At 54.1% G+C, this 19,923-nt stretch overlaps 1 non-coding gene across 1 annotated transcript; it reads right to left on the bottom strand.

Annotated features, from left to right (window-relative positions):
• Positions 1-693: 693 nt before the first annotated feature.
• On the bottom strand, positions 694-821 carry LOC135190354 (U6atac minor spliceosomal RNA). The gene has a single exon (XR_010308490.1). It is a non-coding gene; the product is annotated as a U6atac minor spliceosomal RNA (small nuclear RNA).
• Positions 822-19,923: the final 19,102 nt, after the last annotated feature.

The raw sequence follows: 19,923 nt of genomic DNA, 5'->3' as shown, positions 1-19,923 counted from the left end.
GTTGGTGATTGGAAGGGCTGTTGAAAGATCATCCAGTCCAACTGCCCTACCAGAGCAGGATCACTCAGAGCAGGTTACACAGGAACACATCCAGGTGGGTTTGGAATGCCTCCAGAGAAGACAGCCTCTCTGGGCAGCCTGCTTCAAGGCTCCAATACTCACAGAGCAAAAAGGTTTTCCTTTTTGTTCCCATGGCACCTCTGCTCCAGCTTGCCCCCAGTGCCCCTTTTCTTGCCATTGGTCATCCCTGAGCAGAGCCTGGCTCCATCCTTCCAACTCTGCCTTGCACATCTTTGTCAGCAGCAATGAGGGCAGCTCTCAGGCTCCTCTGCTCCAAGCCCCAGCTCCCTTAGCCTGTCCTCACAGGGAGATGTTCCACTGCCTGCAGCATCTTCGTGTCTCCGTGCTGGACTCTTTCAAGCAGTTCCCTGAGGTCCTTGAACTGAAGGCCCCAGAACCGGACACAATATTCCAGTTGTGGTCTCACCTTTCTCGGGTTGAGGCATCACTTTGCTTCCATTGGGTGCAAGCTGGTAAGAGGCTGGAGCACATTAGAACTACTGAGGGGAGCAGAACCATCTCCTTGAGGCTGTGTCCTGCTGGGTGCTTTTAGACTGAGGCAAAAGGAGAATCTGTGTGAAGAAATGACCGGGAGGCCGCTGGGGTTTTATGTGATACCCGGAGGGGCGGGGAAAAAAAACATGGTTAGATGCCACGAAGTAGGTGGCAGTGCCTTAACCGTATGCGTGTTGTATAGGCCACAAGGGCCTCTTCCATCCTTATCAAGGGGAGTGCTAACCTTCTCTCCTTTCATACAACACGCAAGTTCTGCTGCCTTCTATGGTATTTAAACCTCCAAAGATTATCTTCTCTAAAAGATTGGGTGAAAACAGTTTGCGTCCTTTTTTCCTTCCCGAATGTTTTCATCTCTCTGTTCTCTATTCTAATATTGCAGATTTACTTCCAGTATTTATATATTCCCCCCAAAACTCCTCTAAAATAGCGCCGAAACGGCACTTTTGCGCAGCCCGCTTAATATATTCATCAGTTCTAGCCAATCAGAGCGCGGAACCCGTCTCCCCTCCCACTGCCCCCTGCTGTCGGCATCCCCCCGCTTGACGAACAGGTGCTCTGCCAATCAGCGGGCACCTTTTCCCGGGGGCGGGCCCTTCCGTGCCTCCCTATGGCCGGCGGAGAAGCGGAGGGAGAGGTTCGAGTCTCACCTGCTTGGTGCCCGGTGCGACGAGCGCCGCCGGCGGTGGGTGCCGGTGGGTGTCGGGGAGGGAGTTGGATGGGTGGGTGCCATGCCCTGGGCTCTGCCTCCCGTAGAGATGAGCTCTAAAGCAGGATTTTCCGTCGAAGCCGTCTAATCTGCGCAGGCTTTAGCCGTCTTTCTGGGTATCCCGAAGGTTTAAGTGGGAGCCGGAGGGTACCGGCGGATTTGCTCCTCACACTGTCCTCAGTCGCGGGAGGAAAGTCTTTCCCTGGCCTCTTCCCGCCGCTCCCGGGCTGGAAAAGTCTCCCTCAACTTCAGACCTGACGATGAGTTATAAGAAACAGGGAAGCAGAGGGTGGAGTTCCCCCCCCCCCCTTTTTTTTTTTTTTTCTAAAGGACTTTGCCTTCAGCATTCCAGGAGAATAAACAACCCAAAACACACCTCCAAACAGCTCCGGGAGATGGGCTGGGGTGATGTTCCCACTGGGGATACCCACCCCAGCATCCTGCACTGCTTCTGCTAACACTGGGTTGAGAGCACCATGGCCCCCACCCCCCGACGCCAGGCTGAGGGCATTGGGACATCAGTTGTTTCCAGCGCTGGTTTTAGTGCACTGTGCTGCTCCTCGTCTCCAAAACCCACCAGGTTTAGTGCACCATGCTGTCCCCTGTCCCCTCCAACGCTGGGATGAAGTCACGGTGCTCTCCCTCGGTCCCATCAACACTAGGATGAGACTATCATACTGACCCAGGTTTAGTGCCCTGTGCTGTCCCTTGTCCCCACTGACACCAGGTTTAGTGCCCTGTGCTGTCCCTTGTCCCCACTGACACCAGGTTTAGTGCCCTGTGCTGTCCCTTGTCCCCACTGACACCAGGTTTAGTGCATTGTGCTGTCCCTTGTCCCCACCGACATCAGTTCTAGGGCACTGTGCTGTCCCTTGTCCCCACTGACATCAGTTCTAGGGCACTGTGCTGTCCCTTGTCCCCACTGACACCAGGTTTAGTGCATTGTTCTGTCCCTTGTCCCCACCGACATCAGTTCTAGGGCACTGTGCTGTCCCTTGTCCCCACTGACACCAGGTTGAGTGCATTGTTCTGTCCCTTGTCCCCACCGACATCAGTTCTAGGGCACTGTGCTGTCCCTTGTCCCCACTGACACCAGGTTTAGTGCATTGTTCTGTCCCTTGTCCCCACCGACATCAGTTCTAGGGCACTGTGCTGTCCCTTGTCCCCACTGACACCAGGTTTAGTGCATTGTTCTGTCCCTTGTCCCCACCGACATCAGTTCTGGGGCACTGTGCTGTCCCTTGTCCCCACTGACACCAGGTTTAGTGCATTGTTCTGTCCCTTGTCCCCACCGACATCAGTTCTGGGGCACTGTGCTGTCCCTTGTCCCCACCGACACCAGGTTTAGTGCATTGTTCTGTCCCTTGTCCCCACCGACATCAGTTCTAGGGCACTGTGCTGTCCCTTGTCCCCACCGACACCAGGTTTAGTGCATTGTTCTGTCCCTTGTCCCCACCGACACCAGGTTTAGTGCATTGTTCTGTCCCTTGTCCCCACCGACACCAGGTTTAGTGCATTGTTCTGTCCCTTGTCCCCACCGACATCAGTTCTGGGGCACTGTGCTGTCCCTTGTCCCCACCGACATCAGTTCTGGGGCACTGTGCTGTCCCTTGTCCCCACCGACATCAGTTCTGGGGCACTGTGCTGTCCCTTGTCCCCACCGACAGCAGTTCTAGGGCACTGTGCTGTCCCTTGTCCCCACCGACATCAGTTCTGGGGCACTGTGCTGTCCCTTGTCCCCACCGACATCAGTTCTAGGGCACTGTGCTGTCCCTTGTCCCCACCGACAGCAGTTCTGGGGCACTGTGCTGTCCCTTGTCCCCACCGACAGCAGTTCTAGGGCACTGTGCTGTCCCTTGTCCCCACCGACACCAGGTTTAGTGCATTGTGCTGTCCCTTGTCCCCACCGACACCAGGTTTAGTGCATTGCACTGTCTCTTGTCCCCACCAGCTCTCCCTTGTCCCCACAGCTCGGTTCCCCGTGGGAAGGTCCAGCTGCTGCCCTCCTCGGCAGCCGTTTTGCTGGCTGCAGCCGTGGATCCAGGTGCTGCGCCCGGAGCTCTGCATGGCCCCAGCCTCACCAGCTGTGCAGAGCTGCTGCATCCCTGCTGCAGAGCCCAGGCTGCTCCTGGCTGCCCTTTCCAGGCACCGATGAGTTTATTAAGGGATTAAAAGTTAGTTTCCCCCTCCTTATTGAACGCCCTGATTTATGCATGCGTTTAAATCAATCCCATTTCCTGCATTTTATCCCTTCTCCCCGAGGCTTTCAGGCTTTGCTGTGGCAGACAGTTGCTCTAATCACATTGTTTTGAGGCAAGTGAGACACCGTGGGTGGCTTAAAGTGATTTGAATAAATGAGCTGCTTTACTTAGGCACTGCTCCCAGGTGCTAATTGCCCCTCCTGAGCTGCAGCTGTCTGTCCTTGGACAAGTTTGGGCTGCCTCTCAGTGAAGTATTATCAAACATGCTCACTAATGAAGGTGCCAGGGCAGGTTTAGGTTGGATATTAGGAAATATTTTTTCCCTGCAAGAGTGGTCAGGTGTGGGAACAGGCTGCCTGGGGGGTGGTGGAGTCCCTGTCCCTGGAGGTGTTCAAGAAACCTGTGGGCATGGCACCTAGAGACATGATTTAATGGCCATGGTGGTGCTGGGTTGATGGTTGGGCTGGATGAGCTTAAAGGTCTCTTCCAACCACAACAATTCTATCATAGAATCATAGAACCAGGCAGGTTGGCAGAGAGCTCCAAGCTCAGCCAGCACAACCTAGCACCCAGCCCTGACCAACCAACCACACCATGGCACTAAGTGCCCCAGCCAGGCTTGGCTTCAGCACCTCCAGCCACAAAGACTCCACCACCTCCCTGGGCAGCCCATTCCAATGCCAATCACTCTCTCTGACAACAACTTCCTAACAACATCCAGCCTAGACCTGCCCTGGCACAGCTTCAGGCTGTGTCCCCTTCTTCTGTTGCTGGCTGCCTGGCAGCAGAGCCCAACCCCACCTGGCTACAGCCTCCCTGCAGGCAGCTGCAGGCAGCAATGAGCTCTGCCCTGAGCCTCCTCTGCTGCAGGCTGCACCCCCCCAGCTCCCTCAGCCTCTCCTCACAGGGCTGATCATTCTAAGCTGTGTGAAACTCAGGTCCTGGCTAGGGGATGCATCTGGCAGAGGAGGTGGTCTGGGGGTGCCCAGGGCTGGGTGGGTTTCAGGTGCTGCTAGCAGGCAGTTGCTGGATGAGCTACATTAAGCATCTTATTTTGTCATTTTAATTTTTTAATCCCCCACACTCAGTCACGTTCCCTCATTAGTAAGCATTAGCTCCCTAAGTCCCATTAGCTCCACTGAAAGCTGAGCCTTTGCTTGTGGGGACAGCAATGGAAGAGCCAAAAAAGGACTCAGGCTGGGGGGAGGCTGATCCTGCAGCTGGCGATGTTTGTGATGCTCTGCATAGCTGTGAGTCTAGTCCTGACCCCCCTCAGGACTGGAACCATCACAGCTTGATGCTTTCCTTTGCTTTGCCCCCAGCCCCCTCCTCCAGAGCTGACACAAGCCCAGGGCTGGCCCCGTTTGGCTTCCCACTGTTTTAACAAGGCAGCTACTTCCTTGTACGTTTCCATTCAAACCCACTTCTGTCTCCTTCAGGTTGTTCCTTTTAACCCCACAGCCACCCTTAGGCCTTGCTAGAGAGCCTCCAGCCTTAGATTGGTGTAAATTAATTGACTGCTTCTCCTTAATAAAACGATCCCTGCCCTCTTTAAACAGCACAAGATGTCACCGAGAGCTGTTGGTGGAGATGAAGCAGCTCAGAGAAGGGGGGAAAAAAAAACCCCCACAACAGAGGAGGGGGGTGGGAGGGGAAAGTAAAGTTAAACCACACATCTCCCCAAACCCCTTCTGCCTAATCCAACTGAATTAGAGGATTTTGAAGTGGATTTAAAACTAAATCTTGATTAGGGAGAATTTCTCTCCAAGAGCTGCTGCACGGTGGTATTAATGGGAAGTGATCGTGGACAGAGGAAATAGGACAGAAATAACTGAGGGGAGCACATACGTCTGTGCATCAGCTGAGAGAATCAGGGGATTTCTCAGGAGGGAAAAGGGAGAAACTGAGCAGAGGCACCACGGGGCTGGCTGGGGAAGCAGGGGAGCAGCCCAGCCTCTGCTGCGCCCTTTGTTTTGCTTCCGCGGGGTGAAAAGCGAGCGACCAGGAGGGGAAGAGCCAGGAGGAGAAGAAGGCTCTGCTTGCTCCCCAGGATCCAAGTGTTTGTCCTCTCAGCCCTAGGTGGGCGCCAGGAGCTGAGCCCCATGCTCTCAGGACACATACCTGGAGGTGCCCACGGGATCCTCTCCCTGATCACTGTGGTGTTCGTCCTGCCGGAGGGTAAGTGCCGCGGTCCTGGGGTGCAGAGTGTGCCTGTGCTTTGCAGCTGTGGTTGCTGACATCCTCTCAAGCCCTGCTTGTTGAAGGTGTGGTTTATCCTTGGGATGCATCTGGGACATTATCCACCCTGAGAGATGTGGCTGCATGTTGCTGTGTGTCGGTGGGTTTGGAAGGAGCCAATGGCCTCATGTCTGGTACCCAAACGAGGGCATGGTAGAGCCACGGAGATGTGGTGCTGAGGGAGGTGGTTTGGTGGCCACCTGGCAGTGCTGGGTTAGTGGTTGGACTGATGATGTGAAAGGTCTTTTCCAACCTGACTGATTCCACGATTCTAAGGAGAGTGGGCCAGGAGCTGGGATGCCTTGGACTCTCCTTCCCCAGTGCTGCTGGGACAGAGGGTCCACTTGCCATGCCCAGCTGAGTGAGATGTTCACTCACCTCCCCCCCCAAAACTCCACTGGAGCAAAAGGGAACCCTTGGGAAGGACTTCAGGTTGGAATTGAGAGGCAGGGAAAGGTAACAGCAGTAGTAAGGGCAACCTGTTTTTTTTTGCTGCTGTGATGAATCACCCCAGGGCTGAGTGTTTGCCTTCAACTCTGGGGGGAATGTGGATGAATATCCTTGGAAGGCTTTTTTGGGGGGGCTCAAGAACCCTTAAAAATGGCTGGTTCAGGGCAAACAATTCTCAGACATAGCCACTGACTGAGCTGCCACCAGTCCAAGTGTGCAGAGCTCTGGGTGGGGACACACACCTCGAGGTCGCTGTCCCAGGGTTGCTGGGTCACAGCTTCTCTGAGCAAGGATTTCCCTCTTCTCTTTCTGGGCTGTTTTGCCTCTTGCCTGTGATAACACCAGGACCATCTCCAGGGAGGAGGAACCCAAACCACATTCCCCGTGGTGTGAACACTGCTGACGCTGGAGGAGTGTGGTGAAATGGGCAGAAGCTGTTTCGCAGAGCAGCTGAGCCCTGGCTGGGTGATGTCTGTGGCTGGGAGGTTTCACCTGCTCATTGCTGGTTCAAAGCTCCCTTGTTCCCACGATTTGATCCCGCAGGAAATCTCCTGCTAATCCCTGATTCCGCACTGACCTCTAGTGGGAGACGCTTCCATCCTGGACCCACTGGGTACTCCAGTACCCAGCTCCGGGCTCTGGCTCGGTTAATGCGACCTGGCGAGGCAGAGAAGGCTGCAAAGCTGTCCTCAGAGGGCATCTAGGAAGGAGATAAAACATTCCCCTCCCCCCCGGTAAATAAAAAAGCAGCAAATTAACCCAAAAATCCAGCTTGGTTTCATCTGGTTCTTGTTTAGTCTCTGGGCTCCAGTGTTATGGCTGCAACATCATCGTTGGCACCAAAAACGTGGACATGGGCTGCTCCAAGCCGGAGGTGATCACCTGCTCCCACTCCCACCAGGGCTTCAAGCACCGCTTCTGCATTAAGACAGAGAGTGGTGAGTCTGCCCGGAGGGGTCGCTGGGGGTGCCTGGGGATGCTGACACCTCAGAGCAGACCCTGTCGCCTTCCGTCGGGGTCTGGCCCTGGTATAAGGCTGGTAGAGCATCCTCCCTCTTGTCGCCCTGTCCCTGATGTCCTGCGCTCTGCTTGCCTTGCAGTGGTCCTGGGCATCCTGCTGGCCAGCGGCTGTGCCACCTCCCGGCACTGCCAGCAGCAGGAGCTGCCCGGGGTCCGCATCCACTGCTGCGACACAGACCTCTGCAACGGGTCCCCCGACCCCCCCCGGGCATCCCCCAGTCTCACTGGCAGCTGCCTGCTGCTGCCCTGTGTCCTTGCTGCCCTGCTGCTCTCCTAAACCCCTGTAGTGAGGGACGGAGATGAAGCCAGGGCCATCGCCGGGAGGGGAGGAAGAGGCAGCTCCGGAGCTCATCATCCCCATCCCTGTGAGATAAACGCAAGGATCTGAGCTGTGCTCCAGGTGAGCTCTTTGTCACTTGGCTGCTCTGGTGCTGGGATAATTCCCTTCCCAGGAGCTGGCCCAGTGCTGCAGTTCGGGCACAGTGCTGATGCCTTCGTTGTTGCTCAGTAGCTTTTATCCTCAGTTCAGGAGTTTTCAGTTTCCTCTGCTCTGCCAGCGAGGAACTGCACAAGAAGCTGGGAGGGAGCACGGCCAGGAGCCCATCCAAGCTATCCAAAGGGATATTCCCAGTCTATAAACCGGGGGGGGGGGGGGGGGGGGGGGGGGGGGAGTTGGCTGGGGGAGGTGAGCAATTGCATTCTGCATCATTTGTCTTTTCTGGGGGGGTTATTTCTCTCTCTCTCTCTTTTTTTTGGGGGGGGAGGTGGATGTGTGTGTGTATTCCTTTTCATGATGATGACTGCTGTATTTTATTATCATCTTTTGTTTGAGTTATTAAACTGTTCTTATCTCAACCCCCAACTTCTCCTCCATTTTATTTAATCCATTCTCTTCCCCATCCCACTGGATGGAAGAGGAGGAGGAGGAGGAGTGAGTGAGTGACTGCATGGAGGTTAGTTACTACTTGGGGTTAAATCATGACAGCTCCCCAAGGTTAAGGGGACTGAGGAATCCTCAAGGGGTGGTTGGGAGCAGAGATGCTTCCATCCCTGATCTTAGAGCTGGGCAAGACCCAGCTCTTCTCTTCCTCTCCCTGTCACTCTCCCAAAGATCTTTGGTGATGTCTGGGTGGCACAGCTGCATCCCAGGGAGAATGGGGAGCACTGCATCACAGAATCACAGACTGGTTTGGGTGGGAAGGGACCTTTACAGCTCCACGGCAGTCAGCAGGGACATCACCCCTTAGCCCATCACTATGCTCCCTCTCCACCCTTCTTATCCACCTCTTTAAGCACTGAAAGGCCACCCAGAAGGTCTCCCTGGAGCCTTCTCTTCTCCATGCTGAACAACTCAGGGGTGGACTCAATGATCTCTTTGGGTCCCTTCCAACCCCTGACATCCTGAGATCCTATGGACTCCAACCCTCTCAGTCTGGCCTCACAGCAGAGGGTTTCCAGCCTCCCATCACTGCTGTGGCCTCTTCTGGCCCCAGTCCTACAGGTCCCTGTCTGTGCTGTGCTGAGGAGGCCAGAGCTGGCCCCAGCACTGCAGGGAGGGGTCTCAGCAGAGGAGCAGAACCCCCTCCCTGCCCCTGCTGTCCATGCTGCTGAGGATCAGCCCCCAGCCCACGGCTGGGTCTGGGCTGTGAGCACACACACAATGCTGCCTCATCTCCAGCTTTTCACCCCCCAGCACCCCAAGTCCTCCTCCTCAGAGCTGCTCTCAGTCATCCCCCAGCCTGTGCTGACACCAGCAATTGCCCTGACCCAGCCGCAGGACTTGGGGCTTTGTCTGCCCGAACCTCCTGAGCTTCACACGGATCCACTTCTGCAGCTTGTCCGGATGAATCTGGGCTCTGGGGGGGCTGGAGGGTACTGGTAAAACCCTGGAGCAGGAGAAACACAGGTCGGGGGATGGTTGTGGCTGCCCATGGGGGCTAAGCTCAACTCTTCCCACGAGATGGCATCCGTGTCCCTCCATCCACCGCTCAGCAGCCCAGGCCAGCCCAGGTGGGCTCCAGAGCGAAGCATCCCCCAGCGGGCAGCACCTCCAGCGTGGGCTGGGTGGGTGGTGAGATGGGCAAGAGTATTCCTGCCTGCGAGGAACTGTGTTTTCCAAGGCATTCTCCCAAGCGGTGAGGCCAAACAAGAAGCTTCGAGTAAGAAAAGCAAACATCTCAGGATGGGAGCCTAAGTGGCTTGGTTCAAGGTCACCGCGGGGGCTTGTGGTGGAGCTGGGAATTAAATGCCTGTGTCTCAAGAGTCAGCCTTGTGCTTTTATCACCAGGGAAACAGCAAGGACCTCGCTGGGGAGAAATGAACGAAATATTCTTGTTCTAGGGGCTTTTTTTTTTGCTGTTGTTGTTGTTTCCCCCTTTAAATTGAAAAAAAAAGAAAGAAAGAAAGAGAGGAAGGGGGGAAAAAAAACCTTTTCCATGCAGAACATCAGCTTTTGATGCCATTTGTCAGATGTGTGTCAGGAAACAAGTCAAAACTCGACTGAAAAATGTTATCTGAGGCACCTGAGCAGCCAAAGCACCCTGGGGCTGGCACGAAACAGGTTTGGATTCTGAAGATGCCAAACAAAAGGGAACCAGAAAAGAAATCCTGTTTAAAAAAACAACAAAAAGGACAAGAACAGCAGCACTCCCCAGTTCCCCTGCCTGCTCCTCACAACCCTCCTTAGGATTTTCAGGGGAGCACAGAGATATTTCCTTGGCAGCTGGAGTTGTTCTCTGTTCTTTAGCCGCCTGGGTGAGAGATGTGCTGAGCTCTTGCAACAGAACCTCCACAGCATCAGCTCTTTCTCACAGAGATCCTCACTTTTGGGCCAAGATTGGAGACAGGCTTGCAACAGAAGGGGCAACCTTTCCAGTGGCATTCTGGGGAGAGGTGAGGAGCTGCTGTCATCTCCTCTATGGTGTCCCCTTCACCATGATCCCCTCTGTTATGTCCTCTCCATCACATTCACTTTAATCTCTTCTCCATCAGGAGCCCCTCCACCAAGTCCCCTCCACCACATCCCCTCCACCACAATGCTTTCACCATATTCCCTCCATCATGATCCTCTCCACCAAGTCCCCTTCACCACATCTCCTCCAACACGTCCCCTTCACCGCATCCCCTCCATCCTGATCCTCTCCACCATGTCCTTCCCACCACATCCCCTCCAGCATGTCCCCTCCATCCTGATCCCCTCCACCACATCCTCTCCACCACAATCCTCTCCATCATGATCTCCTCCACCATGCCCCTCCATCACAGTCCCCTCCTCAGTCTCCTCCATCGTGTCCCCTCCACTGCATCCCCTCTGCCGCGGTCCCCTCTGCTGCTGTCCCCTGCATCCCTCCAGCCAGTGCTGCTGCTGGCCCCGCATTGCCCCCCTGCCCGGCTGAAGCCATCCATCTGGCTCTGTGGAAGAGGCCCTGTTACAATTAAGGAGGCTGAAGTGCTCCTGAACTCTTTAACCTTTGCCCTGGGATTGCTCCTTTTGCCCCGGGGCTGTGGATCAGCTCCATTGCACTCTCCAAACAGCGCCTGCTACTTAGCTGACATTTCTTTCTCCTGCTGGATCCTATTAGCACCCTGAGGTTGAAAATGCTACTTTGGAGTGTTGTAAGGAATGTGATTTATACTGGAAAGTAGCAGCAATCTGTCTTCCCCTATACACACACGCACTGCACACGAGGCTGGGGAGCTAAATCCACAGCGCCTGAACAAACAGCAACTGGGATAATTGCTGAGGAGGCTTCAGACACCTCAGGGAGAGAGCTCTGGGTGGGACAGCACCAGCAGGGCAGGGCTGGGGCCAGGGCTGCACAGGAGGCCTGCTCCCCATTAGCATCCCATTCCTATGCCCACTATTAGCATCCCATCCCTATATCCTAGAATCATAGAATCAGTCAGGGTTGGAAGGGACCACAAGGATCATCTGGTTCCAACCCCTGTGCATCCCATTAACATCCCATCCCCACATCCCCCATTAGCATCCTCTTCCCATATCCCCCATCAGCATCCCATTCCAATGTCCACTATTAGCATCCCGTTCTCACATCTCCCATTAGCATCCCATCCCCATATCCCCCATTAACATCCTCTTCCCATATCCCCCATTAGCATCCCATTCCAATGTGCACTATTAGCATCCCATTCCCACATCCCCCATTATCATCCCATTCCCATGCCCACTATTAGCATCCCATCCCCATATCCTAGAATCATAGAATCAGTCAGGGTTGGAAGGGACCACAAGGATCATCTGGTTCCAACCTCCCTGCATCCCATTAACATCCCATCCCCACATCCCCCATTAGTATCCTGTTCCCATGTCCTCCATTAGCATCCTGTTCCCATATCCCCCATTAGCATCCCATTCCAATGTGCACTATTAGCATCCCATTCCCACACCCCCCATTAGTATCCCCTCCCTATATGCCCCATTAACATCCCATCCCCACATCCCCCATTAGCATCCCATTCCCACATTGGTGCAAACCAGTGCTGGCTGCTGCTGGGTTCCAGGTGATGTTGTCATAGAGTCACAGAATTGTTTTGGTTGGAGAAGACCTTTCAGGTGGTGAAATCCAATCATCAACCCTGGGCAGCCCCAGCCCATGGGCATCTCCTCTGCCAGGCACAGCTCCTAGTCAGGCAGGAGCTCAGAGCTGAATTCTACAGAGCATTGCACCACAGAACTATTTTGACTGGAAGGGACTTCTGAAGTCATCCAGCTCAACCATCAACCCAGCACCACCATGGCCTCTAAACCATGTCCCCAGGTGCCATGGCCACACATTTCTTGAACACCTCCAGGGGTGGTGACTCCACCACTTCCCTGGGCAGCCTGTTCCAATCCCTGGCCACTCCTGCAGCACAGAAATTGTTCCTCATCACCAACCCTCTGTGTAGAATCACAGAATCAACCAGTTGGAAAAGACCTCCAGGATCATTGAGTCCAACCTACCACCTAACCCTTCTAATTAACCAAGCCATGGCACTGAGTGCCTCATGCAGCCTCCTCTTAAACACCTCCAGGGATGGCGACTCCACCACCTCCCCATTCCAATGCCAATCACTCTCTCTGCCAACAACTTCCTCCTAACATCCAGCCTGGACCTCCCCTAGCACAGCTTGAGGCTGTGTCCCTTTGTTTTGGTGTTGTTTTCCTGGCAGAAGACCTCAACCCCACCTGGCTACAGCCTCCCTTCAGGTAGCTGTAGAGAGCAATGAGGTCTGCTGTGAGCCTCCTCTTCTCCAGGCTGCACACCCTGGAGGTGGTGGAGTTGCTGTCCCTGGAGGTGTTGAAGCCAAGCCTGGATGAGGCACTTAGTGCCATGGTCTGGTTGGTTGGGCAGGGCTGGGTGCTAGGTTGTGCTGGCTGAGCTTGGAGCTCTCTTCCAACCTGCTTGATTCTATGGTTCTATGATTCTATGATTCTATGATCCTGCTCTGGCAGGGGAGCTGGAGCAGATGACCTTTGGAGGTCCCTTCCAGCCCCTGACATTCTGTGGTTCTATGATTCTATGACCAGAGCAGAGCAGAATGTGCACTGCTTTGCCTGCCTGCGAGCAGATCTCGTCGCTAAGGCAAGATGCATGGGAGGAGGATGGAAATCAGAGTGGAACGGTGCCTGAAGGAGGCCTGGTTAGCCTTGATCAGATATGACACACTAACCACCCAGGCTCCTGGCTGGAATACCAGGTTCAAAATCACTGCAGTGTCAAATTTCCTCCTCCTGAAGCAAAGAGACACTTCCCATAGCCTTCCTGTGAAATCTTCTGGCTGAGCCCTGGAGAACGAAACCGTCTCCAGCATCTTCATGTGGACATTCAAGGGGTGGGGGGGGGGAAAGGGGAAAAAAGGGGAAAAAAATGAAAAAAAAAAGGAAAAAAAGGGGGGGAAAAGAAGAGAAAAAAGAAGAAGAAGAAAAAAAGGAACTAAAGCTCCCAGCAGACCCCCTCCCACCCACGGGTTTAAATAAAGCCCCAAAGCCCAGAAACGCAAGAGCTGACATTTACTCTGAAATGTCTCCTTCCTGCATGGCTGCTTGGGCACCCAGCCCTGGTGTGCCTCCTCCCTCCAGCTGCCTGCACTGAAGGGCTCTGGGCACCCTGGTGGGTGTCCCACCGAGCAGCCCAGCTGGAAGCCAAAGAGGTTCTTTGGCATAGGATCAGAGGATGTCTGGGCTTTGGGAAAGGACCCAAAGGGATCATTGAGTCAGAGGGTTGGAGCACCTCTGCTGTGTGGAGAGACTGAGGGAGTTGGGGCTGTGCAGGCTGGAGAGGAGAAGGCTCCCAGGGGACCTTCTTGTGGCCTTGCAGGATCTGAAGGGGGCTACAGGAAAGCTGGGGAGGGAATTTTTAGGCTGTCAGGGAGTGATAGGAGTGGGGGGAATGGAGCAAAGCTGGAAATGGGGAGAGTCAGACTGGATGTAAGGAAGAAGTTGTTCAGCATGAGAGTGGTGAGAGCCTGGAAGGGGCTGCTCAGGGAGGTGGTGGAAGCCTCATCCCTGGAGGTGTTTAAGGCCAGGCTGGATGAGGCTCTGGCCAGGCTGATCTAGTGTGAGGTGTCCCTCCCACGACAGAGAGGTTGGAACTGGCTGCTCCTTGCGGTCCCTTCCAACCCTGACTGATTCTGTGATTCTATGAGTCCAAGTCCCCTGCCAGAGCAAGACCACACAATCCAGCTCAGGGCACACAGGAACACATCCAGACAGGCCTGGAAAGGCTCCAGAGGAGGAGACTCCACAGCCTCTCTGGGCAGCCTGTGCCAGGGCTCTGGGACCCTTCCAGGCAAGAAGTTCCCCCTTGTGCTGAGCTGCAACCTCCTGTGCTGCAGCTTCCATCCATTGCTCCTTGTCCTACCCCAGGCAGCAGTGAGCAGAGCCTGTCCCCCCCTCCTGACCCCCAGCCCTCAGATAGTTATAGACATTGATTCAATCCCCTCTCAGTCTTCTCTTCTCCAGACTAAGCAGCCCCAGGCCCCTCAGCCTCTCCTCACCAGGCAGTGCTCCAGTCCCTTCAGCATCCTCATAGCCCTCCCTTGGGCTCTCCCCAGCAGATCCCTGTCCCTTTTAAACTGGGGAGCCCAAAGCTGAAGGGGCAGAGGGGCAAAGTGAGCTCACCAACGTGCACAGGAGCCACTGGCATGGAAAACCCAAACCAAACCCAAGCAACCCAAAACCCTTCAACCATAAAAAAGTCCTCCCAAGCAGCCTCTGTGTCAAAAGCCCTTTTCTGAGAGGCTCAGTAGCTGAACAATTGCCATTCCTCTGGTCTCCAGTGAGTGCTAGGCTTAAAATATTTCCAGCTCAGAGCAGGCTTTGACATTCTGCCCAAACCCAGGAGAGGGAACAAACATTGCTTCAGAAATGTTTCCACGAGGCACAGTTCCTTCTGCTTCTTTTGTCTTGTGCTTTTTGGAGAGCCACCTTCAGCATCTCCCATCCTGCTGCTGGGGTTCCCCCTCCCTAAAAGAGGAGAAACACCTCGAAACACCCTGCAGAAGTGGGCAAGGGGGGACTTCTTGAGGGGTGCTGCTAAGGTAGGGACTTCCTCAGGGGTCCTGCTAAGGTTGGGGCTTCCTGAGGGGTCCTGCTAAGGTAGGGACCTCTTAAGAGGTCCTGCTAAGGTAGAGGCTTCCTGAGGGGTCCTGCTAAGGTAGGGGCTACCTGAGGGGTCCTGCTAAAATAAGGACTTCCTGAGGGGTCCTGCTAAGGTAGGGACTTCCTGAGGGGTCCTGCTAAGGTAGGGACCTCTTAAGGGGTCCTGCTAAAGTAAGGACTTCCTGAGGGGTCCTGCTATGATAGGGACTTCTTGAGGTGTCCTGCTAAGGTAGGGACTTCCTGAGGGGTCCTGCTAAGGTAGGGACTTCCTGAGGGGTCCTGCTAAGGTAGGGACCTCTTAAGGGGTCCTGCTAAGGTAGAGGCTTCCTGAGGGGTGCTGCTAAGGCAGGGACTTCCTGAGGGGTCCTGCTAAGGAGGGAGCGGTGCTCTGGCTCTCACACCAAGGCACTGAGGTCTGCTTTTCATGCTTTGGCTCAGCCTTTCCCCCATGAGCAGCAAAGCCACTCTTTGTTTCCCCCAGAACAGAGCACTCCAGGCTGCTCTTCTTGCTTGTCTGCTGGTAGCTCTGCACAGTCAGCTTCCCTCAGCTGGATGCCAGCAGATGGTCCAAAAGTGCAGGTTGTTCAGAGGGTGGAAATTGAAGCAGACAAATACAGAGTGGTCTGAATCCTCCTCAGCCTTATTTTGGAGTGGTCACCACTGACCCTGGGGGTGGCAAAGCAAATTCAGGAGGAGGAAGCTCTCAATGCTTCACTTCTCCCCATCACTGCCTGCAGGAAGGGCAGAGAACTGCTTTGGTTGGAAGAGACCTTTCAGACCATCAGGTCCAACCACAACCCAGAACTACCAGGGCACCACTAAGCCATGGCTCTCAGCACCACATCCACACAGCTCTGAGACCTCTCTAGGGATTCAGACTCCACCACTGCCCTGAGCAGCCTGGGCCAGAGCTTGGCAAACAGTTTGGGGAAGAAATGGTTCCTCATGTCCAAACTAAACCTCTCCTGGTGGGCTTGAGGCCTCTTGTCTTACCAAAGGAATCTTGGAATCATAGAAGCATAGAACCATGGAATCATGAAATCATAGAACCAAGGAATCATAGAACCATGGAACCATAGAACCTTGGAATCATAGAATCATGGAACCACAGAACCTTGGAACTGTAGAACCAAGGAATCATAGAAGCATAGAATCATGGAATCATGAAATCATAGAACCAAGGAATCATAGAACCATGGAATCATAGAACCTTGGAATCACAGAATCATGGAACCACAGAACCTTGGAACTGTAGAACCAAGGAATCATAGAAGCATAGAATCATGGAAGCATAGAACCAGGGAAGCACAGAATCATGGAATCATAGAAGCATGGGGCCACAGAATCATGGAATCATGGAACCTTGGAATCATAGAAGCATAGAATCATGGAAGCATAAAACCAGGGAAGCATAGAATCATGGAATCATAGAAGCATAGAATCATGGAAGCACAGAACCAGGGAAGCATAGAATCATGGAATCATAGAAGCATAGAATCATGGAATCATAAAACCAGGGAATCATGGAATCATAGAAGCATAGAATCATGGAATCATAAAACCAGGGAATCATGGAATCATAGAAGCATAGAATCATGGAAGCACAGAACCAAGGAATCATAGAATCATGGAATCATAGAACCTTGGAATCATAGAATCATGGAATCATATAACCCTAGAACCATGGAGTCATAGAATCATAGTACCATAGAATGGCTTCAGTTGGAAGGAACTGTCTAGTTCCAACCCCCCTGCCATGGACAAGGCTACCTTCCAGTAATCCAGGACATGGCCAAGGCCATCCCCACCTTCTTTTTGGCAGGAAGGTGCAGAAATCAGCCAAAAGCCTGCAGGCAGTAAGGAACAATCTGCTCTGCTGTCTGCAGGGTGTGGGAGCAGTGCTGCTGCCCTGGGCTACCTCTGGCTGGCTGCTGGGAGGCTGCAAACTCTGCAGAGTGCAAGCAAACATGTCCTTAGCTCAGCTGCCAGCACTCATCCTGGTGGAGAATGGGCAGTGTTTACCCAAGAACAACGTGGGGTTAAAATTTACTAAGTCCTTGTGCAACTCTTTATGGAGAGGCAGAGAGGACAAATAAACATCTCTGAAAGCCCAGCCAGGGCTCGGGTGCCTTGTTTAATTCATCCCCTGGAAAGGCATCTTGTTTAGAGCCATTCATTGCAGGAGCTCAGAGCAGCAGGAGCTTGATCCACTCCAAATTTCAGGCACAAGAATATGACCCTGGTCCTCCCCTTGCTTGTCCCTAGGAGAGAACACAAGGTCAGCTCCTCAGCTCCAGCAGGCTTTGCTCTCAACTCCTGAATCTTTTTCAGTTGAGAAAGTTTCTCCTTTGCTTCCTCTCCCCATTCCTCCCCCTCCCTCCAGCCAGCTGATCCCAAAGGATTTGGGTTTCCTCCTTCAGTGATAAAGGCTTCTGAGGGGAGTCATAGCTGGGTGGCCAAAACCAGAGGTCCCAGGGTTGAAGGCTGGGATGTCTTTTATCAGTTCCCCTCCCATGGAGAGGCAAGCATGGGAGCAACCACGCGGGGGACATCCTGCTCCCTCCTCCTTTGGGCTGCGCAGCCTGCCCTGGGGGATGCTGCAGTGGGGCCCCGCTGGAGAAATCCCTCTTGTCTGGGAGCTGGGTCAGCCCCATCAGCTCCACAAAGCCGAGAGGGAGCAGTGCCAGCAGTATCGACAGAGAACCATGAACTGGGTCATGTTGCCCATTCCCCTCCCGGCACAGAACTCTCCTCATGCATGGACAAACAAGGAGGGGGGGGGGGACACGATGTACAAAGCACAGCCCCCGTGCTGGGCCAGCCATGGCTTTGCTCAAACCAGCCCAAAGCCTCCAAGAAATGTTCTTCTCCCCTAGGACAAGAGCCAAGGCTGCCCTCTGCCAAGGGCTGGGCACTAGGGGAGGGGTTGAATGGAGGGAGGAAGGGCAGGGGAAGGGGGAGGGGGAGGTCCTTGTTCATTTTAGCAGCCCCATGGCAGTGCTGGAGCCAGCTCTGTGCCTGACCTACATACAGCCCAGAGCTCTCCAAGCACAATTGATCCATTGGCAAGAGAGAGAACAAAGGTAGTGCTGGGGGGGGAGAACCTGTCCTGCTGCACCCAAGCTATGATTCTGTGTGAGGGTAGCAGAGCCCTGGAGCAGGCTGCCCAGAGAGCTTGTGGAGTCTCCTTCTCTGCAGAGATGCTGAGGAGATCTGGACATAGAAGGAGAAACTTCTTTACAGTGAGGATGCTGAGCCCCAGAGCAGGCTGCCCAGAGAGGCTGTGGAGTCTCCTTCCCTGAAGCCTTTCAAAACACACCTGGATGCATTCCTGTGCAGACTCCCCTGGGGGGATCTTGCTTTGGCAGGGGAGTTGGACTTGATGATCTCTGAGGGTCCCTTCCAACCTCCAATGTTCTGTGATTCTGTGGCATTGTGCTCCTGGGCAAGCTGCTGTGGGTGCCCTGCTTGAGCAGGGAGCTTGGACTGGATGATCTCCAGAGGTTCCTTCCAACCCCCACCATGCAGAGATTCTGGGCTTCCATGAACTGGCATCATCCCCTGGTCAACAGGGAGCCACCATCAGAGTGGTGGTGCTGTGGTGTTTGACCACCAAGATGAAGGCACAGGCCACCAGCTTGCCCTCCATCCTGGCCACCAGCTTGCCCTCCATCCTGGCCACCAGCTTGCCCTCCATCCTGGCCACCAGCTTGCCCTCCATCCTGGCCACCAGCTTGCCCTCCATCCTGGCCACCAGCTTGCTCTCCATCCTGGGCATCAAGTGCATCACTCTACAGCCCCAGCATGCCTGCCCCACTCCCTCCACCCTTGGCAGCCCCAGCAGAGAGCACACAGTGGATGTGCATCAGAGATGTTTTCCAGCAGAGCCTCCCCCTGGGTACCTGAGGAAGGGAAAGGTGTTTGTGTGTGTCCCTGGGCCACCCCTAAGCAATGCACGCAAGGCTTTGGCTGCTCTTAAGTCAAAAGCTGTGCTCTTTGGCTCAGGAGCTATGTTCACATCTCCTTCTGGAGCCTGCTAATGGATCATCAGTGGATTCAAGTGTCCTTCCTCCCTGATTGTCTGGTTCATCCAGCCTGGCAACTCTCCCTGAAGCCTTTTCCTTCAGCTCTGTTGTTTTAGCATCTTACACCCTTGGGCCACTCTTGCTGACCTCACAGGTTCTGCTGCAGGGGGGTGGATATTTCTGGCACAGTTTGCCCTTTCCTGTCCATCAGCAGAGGTGGTTGGTAGGGTGGCAGGAGGATACTGGAGGGAAGGGAAGACAGTGTGGTGCAAGGTGAACTTGTTTTCCTTCCCCCAGGTCCCCATTTTCTCACTAATTAAGAGCTGAGGGGAATAAAAGCAGAATCTGGTGACAGAGTGGCCAAGCCTGCAGTCTGCCTCCTCACAGGCTTGTGGACACAAAGTCATGGTGGCATTAGCCAGGGGGAGTTGGGTGGGTTGGTGGGTGGGGGATGCATGGGTGTTTAGATGAACTGGGAGAGGATGGGTGGATGAATCAGAGATGGATGGACTGAGAGAGGATGGATGGGTGGATGGATGGACTGAGAGAGGAAGAATGGATGGATGAATGCATGGATGGAGAGAGAATGGATGGGTGGATGGATGAGTGGATGGAGGGACTGACAGAGGATGGATGGGTGGATGGATTGAGAGAGAATGGATAGATGAATGGATGGGTGGACGGATGGACAGAGAGAGGATGGATGGGTGGATGGATGGACTAAGAGAGAAGGGAGGGATGGATGGATGGATGGATAGATGGATGAACTGAGAGAGGAAGGATGGATGGGTGGATGTATGGACTGAGAGAGGATGGATGGATGGACTAAGAGAGAAGGGATGGATGGATAGATGGATGAACTGAGAGAGGAAGGATAGATGGATGGGGAGATGGATGGATGGATGGATGGATGGACTGAGAGAGGATGGATGGATGGATGGATGGATGGATGGATGGATGAACTGAGAGAGGAAGGATGGCTGGCTGGACTGAGAGAAGAAAGATGGGTGGATGGATGGATGGATGGACTGAGAAAGGAAGGATGGATGGATGGATGGATGTATGGACTGAGAGAGGATGGATGGATGGATGGATGGATGGATG

This window comes from Pogoniulus pusillus, chromosome 35 (genome assembly GCF_015220805.1).
Source record: "Pogoniulus pusillus isolate bPogPus1 chromosome 35, bPogPus1.pri, whole genome shotgun sequence".
NCBI classification, from domain to species: Eukaryota; Metazoa; Chordata; class Aves; order Piciformes; family Lybiidae; genus Pogoniulus; species Pogoniulus pusillus.
This window is presented reverse-complemented; position numbering and strand designations above follow the sequence as displayed.